The 20,869-nt window shown below is 39.3% G+C and overlaps 1 protein-coding gene and 1 pseudogene across 6 annotated transcripts in view; both read left to right on the top strand.

The window, feature by feature from the left end:
- The window catches only part of PRUNE2 (prune homolog 2 with BCH domain), a 308,955-nt gene that overhangs the window by 181,876 nt on the left and 106,210 nt on the right, over nucleotides 1–20,869 (top strand). The window lies entirely within an intron of this gene.
- Nucleotides 14,344–17,245, top strand: LOC129556764 (chloride intracellular channel protein 4 pseudogene; annotated as a pseudogene).

The raw sequence follows: 20,869 nt of genomic DNA, 5'->3' as shown, positions 1-20,869 counted from the left end.
GTCATTTAATCCTCTATAAATTATGAATTAGGTATTACTATCCCCATTTTGGATGCAGAAATTAAGGCTTTGTGGCTAAGTAAATGACCCTAAGTCATATAACTATAAATGGCATAGCTCAGAATTAGAGTCTGTCTCATTCACAACCAAGGGTCTTTATTGCTTCATGTATTATGTTTTCTCTTGTAGGTTCAATAATAGTAAAATTTAAACATTTTTTGTGTCTTTGTCACCTTCCTCACTGTCCTGATAACCCCTAGCTTCTGAATACCCTTTCATCTTAGGATTGTTAAATCACTGAATATCAAAACTTGAAGGGACCTTACAAACACCTGCCCACATCCCCTAATTTCAGTGTAAGGAGAGATCATTTGGGGACAGAGAACAACCAACTTTTTCTCTTGTTGCCCAGACTTGATATGCCATTCCACCCGATAGTACTTAACCTGAATCTTCTAAATAAAAGGATTTCAATAAATATTCTTTTTTTGATAATCAAACTATCTTTAGCTACAGAATTCTTTAAATCATTAATATTATCTACACTTCAGAAAGAGAAAACCTAAAACTTTTTATAAGCAGATCACTTTTAAAAATCATTTCATGGATCACAGAATGAATAACAAAAACTCTAAAAGAGCAAAGTGATACTGTGTTTTATAGTGTGTCATTGAAAATCATGTCAAAATAAGGACAAATCAATGAAGTCTCTGACCTCTGGTGCTGTAAAGAGGTCATAGGATGTCCTGAAACCTTGTAGGTAAGGATTTTAATCATCTGTTTTATCCACTTTTTTTTTTTACCCCCTTTTATCCACTTCGAATCTTAAAAATCAAAAGAAATATCTGTGGTTTTAGGATGATTCCCAAGAAACTGCATAGTCAAAGAATGAAGACAGAGGCATCTAGTTTGGAACAAGGTCTGTTGGTCAGGAATGTCATTTATAAGTACAACTTAAGATGCTGCTGTCTGTCTTTCAGATGTTGCTATTGTATGTATCTGTTGGGATGGGACTGGGGGAGGTTAAACCCAATGACACTAGAGGTGAGTAACTTGCCTCTTTTCCCCTCTTAAGGACTCACACCTGTGGCAGACTTAGTCGGCTAGCAGAGTGGCCTTTCTCAGTAGCTAGAAAAAATAAATGACATATTATCTTCCAAGCTTCCCTGGTGGCTCGGCAGTTAAAAAAAAAAAAAATCCACCTGCAGTGCAGAAGACTATGGTTTGATCTCTGAGTCGGGAAGATCCCCTGGAGAAGGAAATGGCCACCCACTCCAGTATTCCATGGATAGAGGAACCTATTGGGCTACAAGTCCATGGGGTTGCAAAGAATCAGATGTGACTGTGTGACTAAACAACAACATGATTTCCCCAGCTATCCAGCTACCTAACTACTTGCAGAATTAAGGTCCTACTGTATAGCACAGGGATCTATATTCAATATCTTGTAATAAACCATAATAGAAAAGAATATTAAAATGTATATTATAACTGAAGCACTTTGCTGTATAGCAGAAATTAATCCCACATTGTATCGGGTTGATCAAAAGGTTTGTTCAGGCCTAACCCAGACCTACTAAATTAGAATCTGCATGTTAACAAGTCTCCAAGGTGACTTGTATTAAATTTAGGCTCTGGGTTAACATCTTGTGACTCAAAAATCCTTAGTTTTGAGAGGTGAGGAGGTAGAGTTGTATACCTTGCCTCTCCTAGTAAAAGCTCTCTTGATCTTCCTATCAATCTCATGCAGAGCTAAACACATTCTCCATTCGGCTCTAGTATCTACTAATGATAACCTCAACTGCATGCTCCCCATTCACTGACAAGTCTTTACACTGCATGGGGGCATGTGTACCCTTTAACTGAATCCAATGTTTACCAAGAGTCAGCTGTATTTGCTCTCAAACCTGTTGGTACCAGTTGTACTAGTTCATATAATTACACAATTTAAAGAAACTGATGAAATAGGAGTGGAAAAAGATAGTTATTTCTAAGATGAATGCTTTGGAAAGACTCAGTGAAATGAAATGTGCTCTCTGAAAATATGCTCTCAAATTTGGGTGAAACAGCTATAAATTGAGAGGGGATGATAAAAATGCACAAGGAATCCACATTCAGATTGTTTCACATATGTCTAAGTTTTTATTCCACATTAATGAAACTGAAACTAGAAATGGCTAATTATATGTATGGTCTTTGCAACAAAGAGAATGGGAAGCTCCTATAGACACATGCTCAAAAAATATTCAAAAGCACCTGGCTCTATATGAAAAAAATATAAATGCGTGCATAATTTTAAATTCAAAATAATATAAAATTGCTATTTTATTTTATAATCCTCTTTAACTAGATTTTAACTAACCAACTGCCTATCCTAATTCTATTGGCTAATATAAATTAAAACATACAGTTGAAGGCTTCTGTATAGCTTTATTTTTAAAAATTTTATTGAAGTATAGTTGATTTACAATAATGTGTTAATTTTTGCTGTACAAAGTGATTCAGTTATATATATATATACATACATTCTTTTTCATTATGCTTTATCATAGGATATTGACTATAGTTCCCTGTGCTACAGTAGGACCTTGTTGTTCATCCATCCTGTGTATAATAGTTTGCATCTGCTAATCCTAAATTCCCAATTTTTTCTTCCACCCCCACCCCAGCAATCACAAGTCTGTCCCTCTATATCTGTGGATCTGTTTCTGTTTCAATGCAGATATGTTCATGTGCATTGTATTTCATATTCCACAGATAAATGATGTCATATCATATTTGTCTTTCTCTGACTTAGTATGATATTCTCTAGGTCCACCTATATTGCTGCAAATGATATTATTTTATTCTTTTTTATGGCTGAGTAATGGAGTCGGACACGACTGAGCGACTGAACTGAACTGAATATTACACTGTGTATATACTGTATAACTTTATTTTTAAAGAGTTAAGTAGAAGCAAAGAGTTATATTACCTTCATGGACTCTTCCTTTTTAAGCTGAGGAATTTGAGGTCCAGAAAGGTGAAATAACTTGCTTTGGCTTCCCAGGTGGCACTAGTGGTAAAGAACCTGCCTGCCAAATCGGAGACATAAGAGACATGAGTTTGATCCCTAGGTTAGGAAGATTCCCTGGAGTAGAAAATGACAACCCCAGTCAAGTATTCTTGCCTGGAGAATCCCATGGATAGAGAAGTGTTGTGGGCTATAGACCATAGGGTTGCAAAGAGTCAGACACGACTGAAACGACTTAGCATGCATGCATGCATGTTGGTCTCAAAGTATAGTCCCCAGACCAACTATATCAACATCACTCAGATGCTTACTAGAAATCATGATTCTGGGTGTGCCCAAGACCTACCAAACCCTGAGAGTGGCACCCAGGTGTTTGTTTCCAGAAGCTCTCTAGGTGAATCTGACACAGCTTAAGTTTGAGACCCATCGGACTTGAGAAGTAGAACCTGGAAAAGAACCTGTTTCTCCATCAGTCTGGCCATTACAGTATCTGGCTGATTTGTCAGGTACTTTCTCTGAACCTAACAGTTCTTTCCATCAGAAATTTTAGAGTTTACATAGTTTAAACAATGGGTTGCAACAGAAAACTCTCAGATGAAAGAAAGATTCTTTTCAACATACAAAGAGTAAAAAGAAATGCTACCTAAGGAATGTACCTAAGGATCTGTAATTTCTAATGACCTAATTGACAGATAAACTTACTGTTAATACAGTTGTGGCTGCTTTTCTTGCTGCTGCTCTCATAGGGTTACAACGTTTTGAGGGCTGACTCTGAGAGATACCAGGCCAAGTGTTTTATAGACTGTTTCATTTTGTAAAGGAGATTATTATCTTCATTTTTCCAGATGAAAGAATTGAAGCTTAACATGATCAAGTAACTTGCCTGAAGGTGCAGGGAAAACAGGATGTGGAATTAGGATTTGAATCATGGACTGTCAGATTTCAAAACCCACGCATTTAAGCACTTGCACATTTGGGGAGGAGTTAGAATTGCATTTTTAGAAATGAAGTTGTGAGCATCTGTTTTTGGGATTTGTGTTTTCTCCCTAACTCTGAAAGTTCACTCAATAACTATAGAGTAGAAACAAGAATTGTTGATATAGAAACTATGTCTACACAGCATGAATTAAAAATTGTTTCTTTATATCTGTGTATACCACTGTTCTTCATCTTAGCTGCACATTAGAATAATAGCTGGAATCCTCTGAAAGATATTCTGATGCCCTGGCCCTACCCTTAGGCAATCAAATTCAAATTTCATGGGGTGGGGTCTGAGTGTTTTGGTTTTTTTTAACAGCTCCCTGGGTTATCAGCTCCCTAAGGTATAGCCATGGTTGAGAACCAGTATGATATACAGATTCAGATAATTTAGGCTGAGAAATAAATTTTGATGAATCTTCCCGTGTAGCCCGTTATCAGTCAAGGATGCTAGCCATTCACTGTAAGCTCAAGATGCCCCAGTCAGATTGCATTGTCCTCCAGTATCTGTTGCTTTCTAGGGTTACTATGTTTGAGGAAATGGCAACCCACTCCAGTATTCTTGCCTGGAAAATTCCATGGAAAGAGGCGCCTTCATGGGGTCACAAAGAGTTGGACACGACAGAGCACAATGACGACAACATGCATATTATTGTCAGGAATCTCAAATAGAAAGTTCGATTTAAAAAATCTCCTATTTACCCTTAACTGACCTGGATTTAACCCACTCCAGTGTTCTTGCCTGGAGAATCCCAGGGACGGGGCAGCCTGGTGGGCTGCCGTCTATGGGGTCGCACAGAGTCGGACACGACTGAAGCGACTTAGCAGCAGCAGCAGCAGCAGCAGAAAACCTGGATTAATACAGTTTTTCTAGACTTACACTCTGGGAAATACCTAGGAAAACATCTTTTTCCTGGCACAGGAAGTAGATGCTTTAGTAAAATCCTGGCTCTGTCTTTTAAATCATCCTGCTTTTTCTTTTGTTTAAGAGAATCAATATGTTGTTTATTTTATAAGCTTGCCAGTATAAACTCAAAGACAACTGATGAGAATTTAAAATTTGTACCAGCCTAGAAAAGGGAAATATTTGGCCAGTTAGTTCAGAGTATTTGTGTAAAAGTTTCCTATCTAATTTTTTTCAAGTCCTCCTGCCTCTTAAACCAGAGAGAATTACTGAAGTATCCTGCTTATGCAATAATATTTCTGAAAGAGTGGAATGGGATTTGACTTATATAAGTTTGCAAGATTCTTCTATTATTCTCTGTTTTTCTTAGGTAGGGTATTTTGGTCCTGCAGTTGATGTTTGACAATGTCCGGAAACGTATTTGATTGTCACACCTAGGAGAGAGAGTTTAGCTACTGGCATCTAGTGAGTGGAGGCCAGTGATGTGGCTAAACATCTAATTCACAGAACAACCCCCACAGCAAAGAATGATCCAGCCCCCAAAGTCAGTGAGGTCAAGTGAGAAACCCTGCTCTAAAGTTACTACTTTCTACCTGCTATGAATTTAGATCCCCTGCCCCCACCCCTGGGGTATTTGACCTGCTTTGAGCCTTTCTATAAATAGCTCTTATATAATATAAAATGATAACATAGAAATACAACTCTTCTCCCACCAGATTTAGCCTAAATACTGTCCGCCTCGTGGGTAGGGCCTGAAGATAATTTCTGACTTGTATTTAAAGCATTTTGATTCCCTACACATACAGTGTAAATAGCAATGGAAGTTTGACAGTTAAAGGGGAGATTGAGCAGGAGCCAAAAAGAGTATCCCTCACCATGACCTGGAAGAATAGAGATTAAGGAGGCGTGGCCTCTTTATCCTGGATTTCTTACATAGTATTATATATTTTTGATTAAGCATAATTTTCATTTTATAAGCGTAACAGTTTCATAGATTTTTTTTTATCCTTCTTTATAATACCTCTCTTAACTGAGATATAAACTTCCATGAAATGAAAGTTAACTAAGGTTATCTCTCCAAGCGTCATGTGTCTCCCTATAACATGTGCTTAGTTGGCTGGAAATAAAACAGGGATTTGGGGAATAACGTGTATCTGTAGGTGTGTACAGATGTGTGTGTATGACAGCGAGATATTGGGTAGCTCTTTGTGCCTGATATCTAGGGTGCCCACCTAAAGGTTTATCTGCTCATTACCACACCCCCCACACCACCCCCCAGGAAACGACTTTTATCTACCACTCTTGTTCCGACAGGTACCATACCTGTATTATGTGGTCTTTCTAATCCACCTCAATTGCTAGGTATCCAGCCCAAGTGGGAACAACCAGAATTCTTCCAGAGTTTTCAAACTCAAGATCAAGAGTCTTGAATAAAACTGAAAGGTCTAGCTGCTGCCACCCACGTTTCCTGCCACAAGGAGGATGCTAATTGGTGGCATGAGAGGAGAATGAAGCCAGAAGAGGATGGAGAAGCTGAGTGGCCCCCACGTCCCTAGCAACCCTGTCTTCCCAGCTTGTCCTCCACTTCTTCCTTTGCTTTTTCAGAACACTCACCATATCTTTCTGAAGTTTGAGTGAAAAACATCAGTTTGAGTGAAGTTTCTGTGACTTGGGCCAAGAGAGTCACAACAATACAGTGTCCTTACCTGAAAATGAATTCCTCAAGCTCCCCACACACAGACGTTTCCAAATGAAAATGAAACCACAAACCCCGGAGTGTTATCTGTTTTCAGGAGGGGGTTTCTGGTAATTAGATTAGAATTGCAACAAATGGCACACACAGACTGTTGGCTCTGCATGTGTGCTCTAAGATTGGTGTTTACCCTATTATATTCCAATTTAAGAATGTCATAAAGTTTGTCACTGAGCAAATGGAAACTAGCAAGAGCAAATATGGATGGTGAGAGGTGTGTACCTTGATATATAGATATTATAGACGTCAAAGGAAATCACTTTTGTTGGGTTGATAGCAAAGTGGACACAACCATATTCCCCACTTAAACTTGGTGGTGGTTGGGTATTTTTAGCAAATGACTTGTCAGCAGAAAGGCTTCATTAGACCCATCAGGATATCTGCCCATGAAGAATGAATCCCAAACTGTACTGACAGTTTCCTTGAGCCAAAATGATGAAGCACCTCTGACAAGAGCCATATTGTGCTCCCCATGTGAGGAGCAGGAGGAACAAAAGAGACAGTTTGATCTTCATTTGGTCAGGTTAATATTGACACAGCTTAGAGGAATCAGATGTGTGTGCAATGTACATGTGCAGTAAGGGCTCTGGGGGCTTCACTGGTGGTGTCCATAAATCAGAAAGGGGCACCCAGAGAGGAAGGAAGGTTTCCTGCTTTCTTGAAATATTGTTCAAACAAGATGATTTATTTTTACCAAGGAAAATAAATAAAGCCGTGTTTAAGCTCATGGTTTAAAACAGGCTAATGTGGATTTTTAAAAAACATTTTTACATAATTATGGAAATAATTTATTATTATTTGGTAGCCAGTGTGTTTCCCAGGTTTTGACATTTCAAAAATTAAGGATGCCTCATGAGTGGATTTCTTTGGAGAAGGAAATGGAAACACTCCAATATTTTTGCCTGGAATATCCCGTGGACAGAGGAGCCTGGTGGGCTATAGTCCATGGGGTCACAGAATCAGACATAACTGATCACACATGCGTGAGTGGACTTTGCGTTATGCATAGGTCCTGAGTTGTTCAGTCCCATATAGGAACCCTTATAAACATACAAAATATGGTCCACTGGAGAAGGGAATGGCAAACCACTTCAGTATTCTTGCCTCGAGAACCCCATGAACAGTATGAAAAGGCAAAAAGCTAGGACACTGAAAGATGAACTCCCCAGGTTGGTAGGTGCCCAATATGCTACAGGAGATCAGTGGAGAAATAACTCCAGAAAGAATGAAGAGATGGAGCCAAAGCAAAAACAACACCCAGTTGTGGAGACTGGTGATAGAACCAAGGTCTGATGCTGTAAAGGACAATATTGCATAGGAACCTGGAATGTTAGGTCCATGAATCAAGGCAAATTGTAAGTGGTCAAACAGGAGATGGCAAGACTGAACGTCGACATTTTAGGAATCAGCAAACTGAAATGGACTGCTGCTACTGCTACTGCTAAGTCGCTTCAGTCGTGTCCGACTCTGTGCGACCCCATAGACGGCAGCCAACCACGCTCCACCATCCCTGGGACTCTCCAGGCAAAAACACTGGAGTAGGTTGCCATTTCCTTCTCCAAAGTGTGAAAGTGAAGTCACTCAGTCGTGTCCGACTAGTAGAGACCCCACGGACTGCAGCCCACCAGGCTCCTCTGTCCATGCGATTTTCTAGGCAAGAGTACTGGAGTGGCTTGCCATTGCCTTCTCCGAAAATGGACTGGAATGGGTGAATTTAACTCAGATGACGATTATATCTACTACTGTGGGCAAGAATTCCTTAGAAGAGATGGAGTAACTATCATAGTCAACAAAAGAGTCTAAAATGCAGTACTTGGATGCAATCTTAAAAACGACAGAATGATCTCTGTTCATTTCCAAAGCAAGCCATTCAATATCATGGTAATCCAAGTCTATGCCCCGACCAGTAACTGAAGAAGCTGAAGTTGAACAGTTCTATGAAGACCTACAAGACCTTCTAGAACTAACACCCCAAAAAGATGTTCTTTTCACTATAGGGGACTGAAATGAAAAAGTAGGAAGTCAAGAAACACCTGGAGTAACAGGCAAATTTGGCCTTGGAGTACAGAATGAAGCAGGGCAAAGGCTAATAGAGTTTTGCCAAGAGAATGCACTGGTCATAGCAAACACCCTCTTCTAAAAACACAAGACTCTACACATGGACATCACCAGATGGTCAACACCGAAATCAGATTGATTATATTATTTGCAGCCAAACATGGAGAAGCTCTATACAATCAGCAAAAACAAACCAGGTGCTGACTGTGGCTCAGATCATGAACTCCTTATTGCCAAATTCAGACTTAAATTGAAGAAAGTAGGGAAACCACTAGACCATTCAGGTATGACCTAAATCAAATCCCTTACGATTATGCAGTGGAAGTGAGAAATAGATTTAAGGGACTAGATCTCATAGAGTGCCTGAAGAACTATGGACAGAGGCTCCTGATGTTGTACAGGAGACAGGGATCAAGACCATCCCAAGAAAAAGAAATGCAAAAAAGCAAAATGGCTGTCTGAGGAGGCCTTACAAATAGCTGTGAAAAGAAGGGAAGCCAAAAGCAAAGGAGAAAAGGAAGATATATACATTTGAATGCAGAGTTCCAAAAAATAGCAAGGAGAGGTAAGAAAGCCTTCCTCAGTGATCAGTGGAAAGAAATAGAGGAAAACAATAGAATGGGAAAGAGTAGAGATTTCTTCAAGAAAATTAAAGACCAAGGGAACATTTCATGCAAAGATGGGCTCAGTAAAGGACAGAAATGGTATGGACCTAACAGAAGCAGAAGATATGAAGAAGAGGTGGCAAGAATACACAGAAGAACTGTACAAAAAAGATCTTCACAACCCAGATAACCACGATGGTGTGATCACTTGCCTAGGGCCAGACATCCTGGAATGTGAAGTCAAGTGGGTCTTAGGAAGCATCACTACAAACAAAGCTAGTGAAGGTGATGGAATTCGAGTTGAGCTATTTCAATCCTGAAAGATGATGCTGTGAAAGTGCTGCACTCAATATGCCAGCAAATTTGGAAAACTCAGCAGTGGCCACAGGACTGGAAAAGGTCAGTTTTCATTCCAATTCCAAAGGAAGGCAATGCCAAAGAATGCTCTAACTACTGTACAATTGCACTCATCTCACACGCTAGCAAGGTAATGCTCAAAATTCTCCAAGGCTTCAGCAATATGTGAACCGTGAATTTCCAGATGTTCAAGCAGGTTTTAGAAAAGGCAGAGGCACCAGAGATCAAATTGCTAACATCCGCTGGATAATGGAGAAAGCAAGAGAGTTCCAAAAAAAATATCTATTTCTGCTTCATTGACTGTGCCAAAGCCTTTGACTGTGTGGATCACAATAAACTGTGGAAAATTCTGAAAGAGATGGGAATACCAGACCACCGACCTGCCTCTTGGGAAATCTGTATGCAAGTCAGGAAGCAACAGTTAGAACTGGACATGGAACAACAGACTGGTTCCAAATACGAAAAGGAGTACGTCAAGGTTGTATATTGTCACCCTGCTTGTTTAACTTATATGCAGAGTACATCATGAGGAACACTGGGCTGGAAGAAGCACAAGCTGGAATTAAGATTGCCGGGAGAAATATTAATAACCTCAGATATGCAGATGACACGACCCTTATGGCAGAAAGTGAAGAGGAACTAGGAAGCCTCTTGATGAAAGTGAAAGAGGAGAGTGAAAAGGTTGGCTTGAAGCTCAACAATTCAGAAAACAAAGATCATGGCATCTGGTCCCATCACTTCATGGGAAATAGACGGAAAAACAGTGGAAACAGTGTCAGACTTTATTTGGGGGGACTCCAAAATCACTGTGGATGCTGATTGCAGCCATGAAATTAAAAGAAGCTTACTCCTTGGAAGGAAAGTTATGACCAACCTAGACAGCATATTAAAAAGCAGACATTACTTTGCCAGCAAAGGTCCATCTAGTCAAGACTGTGGTTTTTCCAGTAGTCATGTATGGATGGAGAATTGGACTATAAAGAAAGTTGAGCACCGAAGAATTGATGCTTTTGGACTGTGGTGTTGGAGAAGACTCTTGAGAGTCCCTTGGACTGCAAGGAGATCCAGCCAGTCCATCCTAAAGGAGATCAGTCCTGGGTGTTCATTGGAAGGACTGATACTGAAACTCCAATACTTTGGCCACCTGATGCGAAGAGCTGACTCATTTGAGAAGACCCTGATGCTGGCAAAGATTGAAGGTAGGAGGTGAAGGGGATACAGAGGATGAGAAGGAGATGACAGAGGATGAGATGGTTGGATGGCATCACCGACTCAATGGACATGAGTTTGGGTAAACTCCAAGAGTTGGTGATGGACAGGGATGCCTGGCATGCTGCAGTCCATGGGGTCACAAAGAATCAGACACGACTGAGTGAACTGAGCTAACTGAAGTGGAGCCACAGTCTAGCTTTTTTTTCACTGAGCCCTTGGATCCATACTGTGTTGAAAAGTCTTGATGATTATGGGTATTTCCTTAAAGAAAATGTAAATTAGGCTGAGCTGGTAAATAAGGTGATGACATATTCATCTTTAATTGGTTGTGAACCTTTCCACATCCAAGTATTATATCTATTATTAACTAGTTGTCAGAGACTGCCTAGGACCATCCCTTTATGAAGTACAGCACATAAGCATCTTTTCCTAGGGCAGCTCTGTTGGACTAACATTGGTTCTCTCATGATGGAGATGGTGAGCATGAGGTAGGATGCCAACTTGCTTAGTTTCAGGTTGATCCCAGCTTTTAAAATCCTGTTCTTATTCTTTGAAGCATATTGTATACTTCCTTGATGGGATGGATGGTTCTGTAAATGAAGGGATGTGTAAGCTTGCTAATGTACTTCAACATCATCAATAGTCATTGTGAACCCTTAAAAAGAGTGTGGCGATTTGTTTGTGCCTTAAAGGAGGAATCAGAACTACAACGTGCAACTTTGTGGAGAACGCATCAGTTCAGTTCGGTTCAGTTCAGTCGCTCAATCGTGACCGACTCTTTGCGACCCCATGAATCACAGCACACCAGGCCTCCTTGTCTATCACCAACTCCCGGAGTTCACTCAAACTCATGTCCATCGAGTCGGTGATGCCATCCAGCCATCTCATTCTCTGTCGTCCCCTTCTCCTCCCGCCCCCAATCCTTCCCAGCATCAGAGTCTTTTCCAGTGAGTCAACTCGTCGCATGAGGTGGCCAAAGTATTGCAGTTTCAGCTTTAGCATCAGTCCTTCCAATGAACACCCAGGATCGATCTCCTTCAGAATGGACTGGTTGTATCTCCTTGCAGTCCAAGGGACTCTCAAGAGTCTTCTCCAACACCACAGTCCAAAAGCATCAATTCTTCGGTGATCAGCTTTCTTCACAGTCCAACTCTCACATCCATACATGACCATGGGAAAAACCATAGCCTTGACTAGATGGACCTTTGTTGGCAAAGTAATGTCTCTGCTTTTTAATATACTATCTAGGTTGGTCATAACTTTCCTTCCAAGGAGTAAGCGTCTTTTAATTTCATGGGTGCAATCAGTATCCACAGTGATTTTGGAGTCCCCCCAAATAAAGTCTGACACTGTTTCCACTGTTTTTCCGTCTATTTCCCATGAAGTGATGGGACCAGATGCCATGATCTTTGTTTTCTGAATTGTTGAGCTTCAAGCCAACATTTTCACTCTCCTCTTTCACTTTCATCAAGAGGCTTCCTAGTTCCTCTTCACTTTCTGCCATAAGGGTCGTGTCATCTGCATATCTGAGGTTATTAATATTTCTCCCGGCAATCTTAATTCCAGCTTGTGCTTCTTCCAGCCCAGCATTCCTCATGATGTACTCTGCATATAAGTTAAACAAGCAGGGTGACAATATACAACCTTGACGTACTCCTTTTCGTATTTGGAACCAGTCTGTTGTTCCATGTCCAGTTCTGACTGTTGCTTCCTGACCTGCATACAGGTTTCTCAAGAGGCAGGTCGGTGGTCTGGTATTCCCATCTCTTTCAGAATGTTCCACAGTTTATTGTGATTGACACAGTCAAAGGCTTTGGCATAGTCAATGAAGCAGAAATAGATGTTTTTCTGGAACTCTCTTGCTTTCTCCATGATCCAGTGGATGTTGGCAATTTGATTTCTGGTGCCTCTGCTTTTTCTAAAACCAGCTTGAACATCTGGAATTTCACGGTTCACATATTGCTGAAGCCTGGCTTGGAGAATTTTGAGCATGACTTTACTAGCATGTGAGATGAGTGCAATTGTGTGGTGGTTTGAGCATTCTTTGGCATTCCCTTTCTTTTGGATTAGAATGAAGACTGACCTTTTCCAGTCCTGTGGCCTTTGCTGAGTTTTCCAAATTTGCTGGCATATTGAGTGCAGCACTTTCACAGCATCATCTTTCAAGATTTGAAATAGCTCAACTGGAATTCCATTACTTCCACTAGCTTTGTTCGTAGTGATGCTCTCTAAAGCCCACTTGACTTCACATTCCAAGATGTCTGGCTCTAGGTGAGCAGACACGAGAGACGCCGGGAGACCGCATAGGTTCATTAATTGACCTACAGCTAAACAGTGCTATGTTTGTGTGTCTGTCGATTGCTTCCAGCGTTTCAAGACATCCAGACGCTACTACCAACACTTTACTGTGCGTTAACCTCTGCATGTGAAACCTAACAGTGGCTGAACTTTGTAAATACGTGAATTTTTAAATTTAGATAGATGCAGTTTTTGTCTGTTTACTGCTCTTCTCAGCTTTATTTGATAACCTTGCATTTTGAGAGTTGTATTGACAGTTTTAACTTTAAAAAAAGATCAAGGTTGTGGCTTGCTTGTGCATAGTGACAAGGGAGACTTGTTAATGATAATAAACAGAAGTAAATGAAGTAGCAAAACTTTTATGAAATTAAAAGTGGCATTAGTATTATATTGAAGAGTTTTCTCACTTGGGAAAAACAAAGATTAGAACCTGGGCTCTGTAGTCAGATGCACCTGGGATCGAGTCCCGTTTTCACATGTGGAGCTGTGCGAGACATCAGTTACTTGTCTGCAGCCTCTGTTTTCTCAGTGCAAAACAGAAATGCTACCCACATCATCTGGGCACTTTAAAGTTTCAATGAGACAATGCAAGCACTTAAGAGAGTGCTTAATGCAGAAATGGTCTGATTAAATTGTTTTAGGCAATATACCTCTGGTTTAAATGAAACTTATATTCATATGTACATTTATATGTTCATTTATATATTGCAGTTAATTTTCACAAAATCTTTTTACGAAAGGGCTCTTTTTTGAATGATAATATGTGCTGTTTGGCTCTATTTTCAAAATATGATGCATAATATAGTTTAAATAGACCCAGTGAAGTTTTTACTACTAAAATGAGTTGGCTAGCTTATGGGAATAAGAACAATAGAAGTTTTTTTTTTAAATGACATGTGGTAAAAACATGGTGAATATCTTTGCCTACCAATTAAAGTGTGTACGAAAAACAGAATAAATAAAATCTCTTTAATTTATGCATTGTGTTCTCATAAATCATTTTCCTGTCAAAATGATCAGACTTTTTTATTGGTGAATATTTTAATCATCATAATGAAACATGGTAGCATAAATCATGAAGCTTTCAGTAAGAACATTTGTGTACATACCTCAGCATTTTTCATATATCTTGATTAAAAAAAAAATAGTCCTTAATCTAAAAGTAAATCCACAGAGTATAAATGTCAAACCATACTCTTAAATTTCAGTAACTCAGCAACCCATGCTAACCATTGTGCTTACAAGGTAGTTATGGATTGTCATACTATATTTCTAAGACTCACTCTTCTGAAAGATGAAGCTGTGTGAACTTGTATTTTAGTCTGGGTAATGATTTCTATACACACTTCCTACCTACAGATTTTATCTACTCACTTTTCCCATTTCCTGCAAGAAGAAAAAAAAATTCAGACATGATAAATCTACAACTTGTTCTTGACATTATTTTTATTTAATAAAAGCATTACTCAATAAATTTCATCTGTGATTTGCAAGAGAGACAACTGTTTGGGATTATGTGTGTAGTCTAGAGTATTAGATCTAAAGGGAAGGTACTAGCATGAGAAGTAAACTCCATTGAGGGTGATACCAACCAGGGCTCTTGGCTTTCCTTAAGCAATAGAAATTGGTAAGAGGCAAGAAATTCAGGCAAGGTTTTATTGGGGCCCCTGCTGCAGCGGTGGTGTACAAAAACAAGTAGCAGTTTCTCTTGCTTACTCCCCTAACGGGTGTGACAAGCTGGTTCCTTGAAGGAGTGAATGAGGGGTGTGTCCAGGGATCCGGCCAAAGGGGTGGCTTAGGTGGTTGGCCCATGCCTTTGGTGGTGAGTGCAGGGGGCATGCACAGTACCTGATTTTGTTCCCAACACCTTGTTTTTCTCCCTGCTCTTCAGAAGTGTCAGTTGAATTTTGTGGTCTTTTTGTGTTGTCTTGTCCATAATTTGCCCCAACAGCCCATATGTGTATTTACTTTTAGTCCCTTATCATTTCTTTGTATTTTGTTGCTTAAGGAGGCATTTGTGCAGGTGCAAGCACTGCAGCAATTGGTCCAGGTCCCAGCCTGTCACAAAGGTAGTACGGCACTTCGAATGATGCAAGACTCTATCCACGGTGATTTGGCTGAAGAAAAAAATCACTGTATATTTTTTTGTTTTATTTGTGTAGTGGCAAACTGAAGCTTATTCGTTGACTTCAACATGGAATTAAGGATAAAGGATCCATTAATGAGCAACACTGCCTGACCCAGAGTTTTTATGTTATTTTACTTTTTAAATGACATTGCTTCAGGTGTAACTTCCTCTGTAATCTCACATCTGGGAATTTTACATGTGATTCACTTCAGTGACTTGTGTGTGATTATGATTCTTAAGTTCACAGTATTAGAAAGATATAAGGCAAGAAACTGTAATATGAATAATCAGTTGCTTTACCAAGAATTTGTGAAATACTTTCTCTGAATCTAATTATTCCCGTGAATCCTAAGAATGACCTTTAGCTGGTTAGAATTAGGAAAAAGATTTAATGTGCCGCCGTCCGCAGAGCCCAGCCAAACTGGCCGTGACGTGGTCGATGCCGCTAAATGGGTTGAAGGAGGAGGACAAAGAGCCCATTATCGAGCTCTTCGTCAAGGCTGGCAGTGATGGTGAGAGCATAGGAAACTGCCCCTTTTCCCAGAGGCTCTTCATGATTCTTTGGCTCAAAGGAGTTGTGTTTCGTGTCACAACTGTTGACCTGAAAAGGAAGCCTGCAGACCTGCAGAACTTGGCTCCGGGGACCCACCCACCATTTATAACTTTCAACAATGAGGTCAAAACGGATGTAAATGAGATTGAAGAATTTCTTGAAGAAGTCTTATGCTCCCCAAAGTACTTAATGCTTTCACCAAAACACCCAGAATCAAATACTGCTGGAATGGACATCTTTGCCAAATTCTCTGCATATATCAAGAATTCAAGGCCCGAGGCTAATGAAGCTTTCGAGCGGGGTCTCTTGAAAACACTGCAGAAACTAGATGAATATCTGAATTCTCCCCTCCCTGATGAAATTGATGAGAATAGTATGGAGGACATTGTTTTCCACACGTAAATTTCTGGATGGCAATGAAATGACACTGGCTGACTGCAACCTGGTGCCCAAGCTAAACATTGTCAACATGGTGGCGAAAAAATATCGCAACTTTGATATTCCAAAAGGAATGACTGGCATCTGGAGATACCTAACTAATGCCTACAGTAGGGATGAGTTCACCAACACCTGCCCCACTGATAAAGAGGTTGAAATAGCATACAGTGATGTCGCCAAAAGACTTACCAAATAAAAGAACACTTGTGAGAGAAAAAAAAAAGTCCATTATATGCCATAATAAAGTCCATTATATGCCAGGCATTGGGCCTGCTTTTTGATACACATAAGTTCTTAGTAATCTTAACAGTCTTATGAGGTGAGGGTTTACAGATGAGGACTTTAGAGAAATTAAGTAAACTCACTTAACACACTCAGCTAGTGAAGGGCAAAGCCAGTTAGCCTCCAAAGACTTTACCAGGAGTTTTGGAGAAAGTACCCTAAATTAATAGAGAGACACAATCAGATTTTAGATTTAGCAATTTGACTAAATTATGTCCACTTTAATATCAAGATTCTTAATACCCATTGTATTTTAATTTCAATATATATTATTTACATACATATAGAAGTGACATTCTAATTTTATGTGATTATAGAAATTATTTTCTACTTTACACTATGTCTGATGTTTTCTTGTGTTATTAAGTATTCTTTGATAGTATGATTTTTAATACCAACATAACATTCTTTTTTTTTTTTATTTTTAATTGGAGGCTAATTATTTTACAATATTGTATTGGTTTTGCCATACATTAACATGAATCCTCCCTGGGTGTACATGTGTTCCCCATCCTGAACCCCATTCCCACCTCCCTCCCCATCCCATCCCTCTGGGTCATCCCAGTGTACCAACCCTGAGCATCCTGTATTATGCGTCGAACCTGGACTGGTGATTCGTTTCACATATGATAATATACATGCTTCAATGCCATTCTCCCAAATCATCCCACCCTCACCCTCTCCCACAGAGTCCAAAAGACTGTTCTATACATCTGTGTCTCTTTTGCTATCTCGCAAACAGGGTTATCGTTATCATCTTTCTAAATTCCATATATATGCATTAGTATGTTGTATTGGTGTTTTTCTTTCTGGCTTACTTCACTCTGTATAATAGGCTCCAGTTTCATCCACCTCATTAGAACTGATTCAAATGCATTCTTTTTAATTGCTGAGTAATATTCCATTGTGTATATGTACCACAGCTCTCTTATCCATTCGTCTGCAGATGGACATCTAGGTTGCTTCCATGTCCTGGCTGTTATAAACAGTGCTGCAATGAACATTGGGGTATACGTGTCTCTTTCAGTTCTGGTTTCCTCAGTATGTATGCCCAGAAGTGGGATTGCTGGGTCGTATGGCAGTTCTATTTCCAGTTTTTTAAGGAATCTCCACACTGTTCTCCATAGTGGCTGTACTAGTTTGCATTCCCACCAACAGTGTAAGAGGGTTCCCTTCTCTCCACACCCTCTCCAGCATTTATTGCTTGTAGACTTTTGGATAGCAGCCATTCTGACTGGCATGAAATGGTACCTCATTGTGGTTTTGATTTGCATTTCTCTGATAATGAGTGATTTTGAGCATCTTTTCATGTGTTTGTTAGCCATCTGTATGTCTTCTTTGGAGAAATGTCTGTTTAGTTCTTTGGCCCATTGTTTGATTGGTCGTTTATTTTTCTGGAATTGAGCTGCGGGAGTTGCTTGTATATTTTTGAGATTAATTCTTTGTCAGTTGCTTCATTGGCTATTATTTTCTCCCATTCTGAAAGCTGTCTTTTCACCTTGCTTACAGTTTCCTTTGTTGTGCAGAAGCTTTTGATTTTAATTAGGTCCCATTTGTTTATTTTTGCATTTATTTCCAATATTCTGGGAGGTGGGTCATGGAGGATCCTGCTGTGATTTATGTCGGAGAATGTTTTGCCTATGTTCTCCTCTAGGAGTTTTATGGTTTCTGGTCTTATGTTTAGATCTTTAATCCATTTGAGTTTATTTTTGTGTATGGTGTTAGAAAATGTTCTAGTTTCATTCTTTTACAAGTGGTTGACCAGTTTTCCCCGCACCACTTGTTAAAGAGATTGTCTTTTCTCCATTGAATATTCTTGCCTCCTTTGTCAAAGATAAGGTGTCCATAGGTGCGTGGATTTATCTCTGGGATTTCTATTTTGTTCCATTGATCTATATTTCTGTATTTGTGCCAGTACCATAATACCAACATAACATTATTTTATGTTACTGTTCCATAATTTGTTGAACTATTTCTCTATTGTAGGACATTTAGATTGTTTAAAAGTTTTAGTTATTATAGTAATAATCTAGCGAATACTTTTGTCCATAAAACTTTCATGTGCATATATGATTATTTCTTTAGAATATATTTCTAACAATGTATGAGAATGCCTATTCACCCATATTTACCAATTATAGGAAAAGAGAACATAAAACATTATCAAAGGATTTCTTTGATTATTAATAATTTCAGGTATTTAAGTTGTGAATTGTTTTTTATATTCACCAACTGGTTTTTTTTTCTATTGCTATGTCTGCTTTTTTGCATTGGTTTATAAGAACTCAGTTTCAAGGACATTAAACCTTTCTCTTCCCTGTTTAAAAAAAAATAGTAAATAATTGCATTGAGAAACTCTTGAGTGAGTTTTAAGCTCACAAGTATCATGGTTTTTGCTCCATTTTTCAAAGCTCTGTCTTGGCCCTGTGTGAGGAACTAGTCATAGGGAAAGGAGATGAGCCACTTCAGAAAGACCAGTTGGGAGATTGTCACCCAGGTTCAGGGGAGAGATGATGGTGACTGTGGCCATGACAGTAATAGAGATGGAAAGAAATGAGAGAAGTGTTTGGACTTGGACTTGAGATATGTTTTAGAGGGAAAGTTAATAGGAGCTGTTGATGGATTATGTGAAGAATAAAGGGGAAAAGAGGATAAAGAATAATTCCTACATGTTTGACTTGAGGAACTGGGCGAATGGTGGTACCATTTCATGCTATGGAGGAAACTGGGGTGGAGGTAGGTTGTATTTTATTTGAGACACTTATGAGGTATTGATGTGATGATATAGCATGCGTAAATCAGGTTAGCATTCAGGTGGATGTGATTTGGTTGTCATTGGCAGATAGATGATTTGAAAGCCATGTGACTGGATGAAATCACTAAGGAGAATGTGTGAACAAGAAAGAGGTTAGGAACATTGAAAAGTTGACTAGGGGTGAAGCAGCAGCTGAGATGACTGAGAAGTAGCCAATGAGCTGAGAGAAAGGAAAGTGTAATGACAGGGAAGTGAAGGAATTAAGTGTTTCAAGAAAGAGGGAAAATCAACCTCCTGAAATGAGAAGTCAATTAAATTAAGAAAAGGAACTAGATTTTTGGATTTGGTGACCTGGAAATGATTGATCGTTTTGAGAAGAGCAGTTTCATTGGAATGATTGGAGGGGCAGAAGTCTGACGGGAGGGATTCAGAAGACAATAGAATGTGCGCCTATGAGTGTTGTGAGGAGAGTGGCTTTTCTCGCAAAGAATGTGCACATCTAAGGACTCAGTCGTTTATAAGAGATTATTTAGATCACTTATTTCATGTGATGTATTAAAGCTAACAGGCATATAGAATAAAAACTAAATTTTTCAGAGTAATGGATTAAGAACTAAAATGGGATTTTGTGAGAGAATCGAATTTTCCATTGCATTTGTCCAAGTACTTTCAACCACAAAAGTAGTACGTCTGTTGGACACTATCACTATCTTGGTTTTCATATTAGTTAAAATATAGCCCTGTCATTTCTGTTTGCCTGCCCTTGGTCCTTAGGATCTATCATCACCCTCTTCTGAGGGCCCTTGACATCTACACCTTGGTTTTTGGCCAAGAAATAGCAAGACCTTTCTCTGCCTACATTTTCAGGTTTTCTACTAATTTCAAAACCAGGAATTGCTCAAGCGAAATAACTCCTGACCTCTAAAAATGTCTCATGATTTCATCTCTGGATCCGTGAGTGACAAAAGACTGTCACTGGGGCCACTTGCCTTTCTTCCTAACTGATATGTTGGAATAATCTGGGCTTTCACTGGTCAATTTTCAGGTTTCATGATTAGTAATATGACTTCCTAAATTTCATGCAACAATCTCAAGCTGGGGTCATATTTCAAATATGGAGGGTTGGATGATGAGTGTAGAGGTGGTAAATGAAGGTTGTATTCCTTTATTTTCTAAACCTTTGGCAAATTGGGATATATATATATGTATATAATTTTAACTTAAGGTGGGGAAAACATTTTGGAGATATTTGAGCAGATTAACAAATAGTATTTGTATACATGTAACTAAAACAGTAATTTATCAAGTAGAAGGAGATGGGGGGAATAAAATGCCACCTGTATCTACAGTTGGATTGTGTTCATGATGAAGTGGTATTTATTCAGGGCCAACCTAGCTTGTCAGCAACATAAGAGGTGTCGCAGCACATGACTCCCTGTGTAGCTAGAAGACAATAATAAATTATCACCTATGCAAATAGCACCAGCATAAAAGCAGAACAAACAAACCCTGCCTCCCAGATTCCTGAAGAATCT

Source organism: Moschus berezovskii, chromosome 7, assembly GCF_049115385.1.
Source record: "Moschus berezovskii isolate FMDL1 chromosome 7, NW_MosBer_1.0, whole genome shotgun sequence".
Taxonomy (NCBI): domain Eukaryota; kingdom Metazoa; phylum Chordata; class Mammalia; order Artiodactyla; family Moschidae; genus Moschus; species Moschus berezovskii.
The sequence above is the reverse complement of the archived record's forward strand: the minus strand, read 5'-3'. Positions and strand labels throughout refer to the sequence as shown.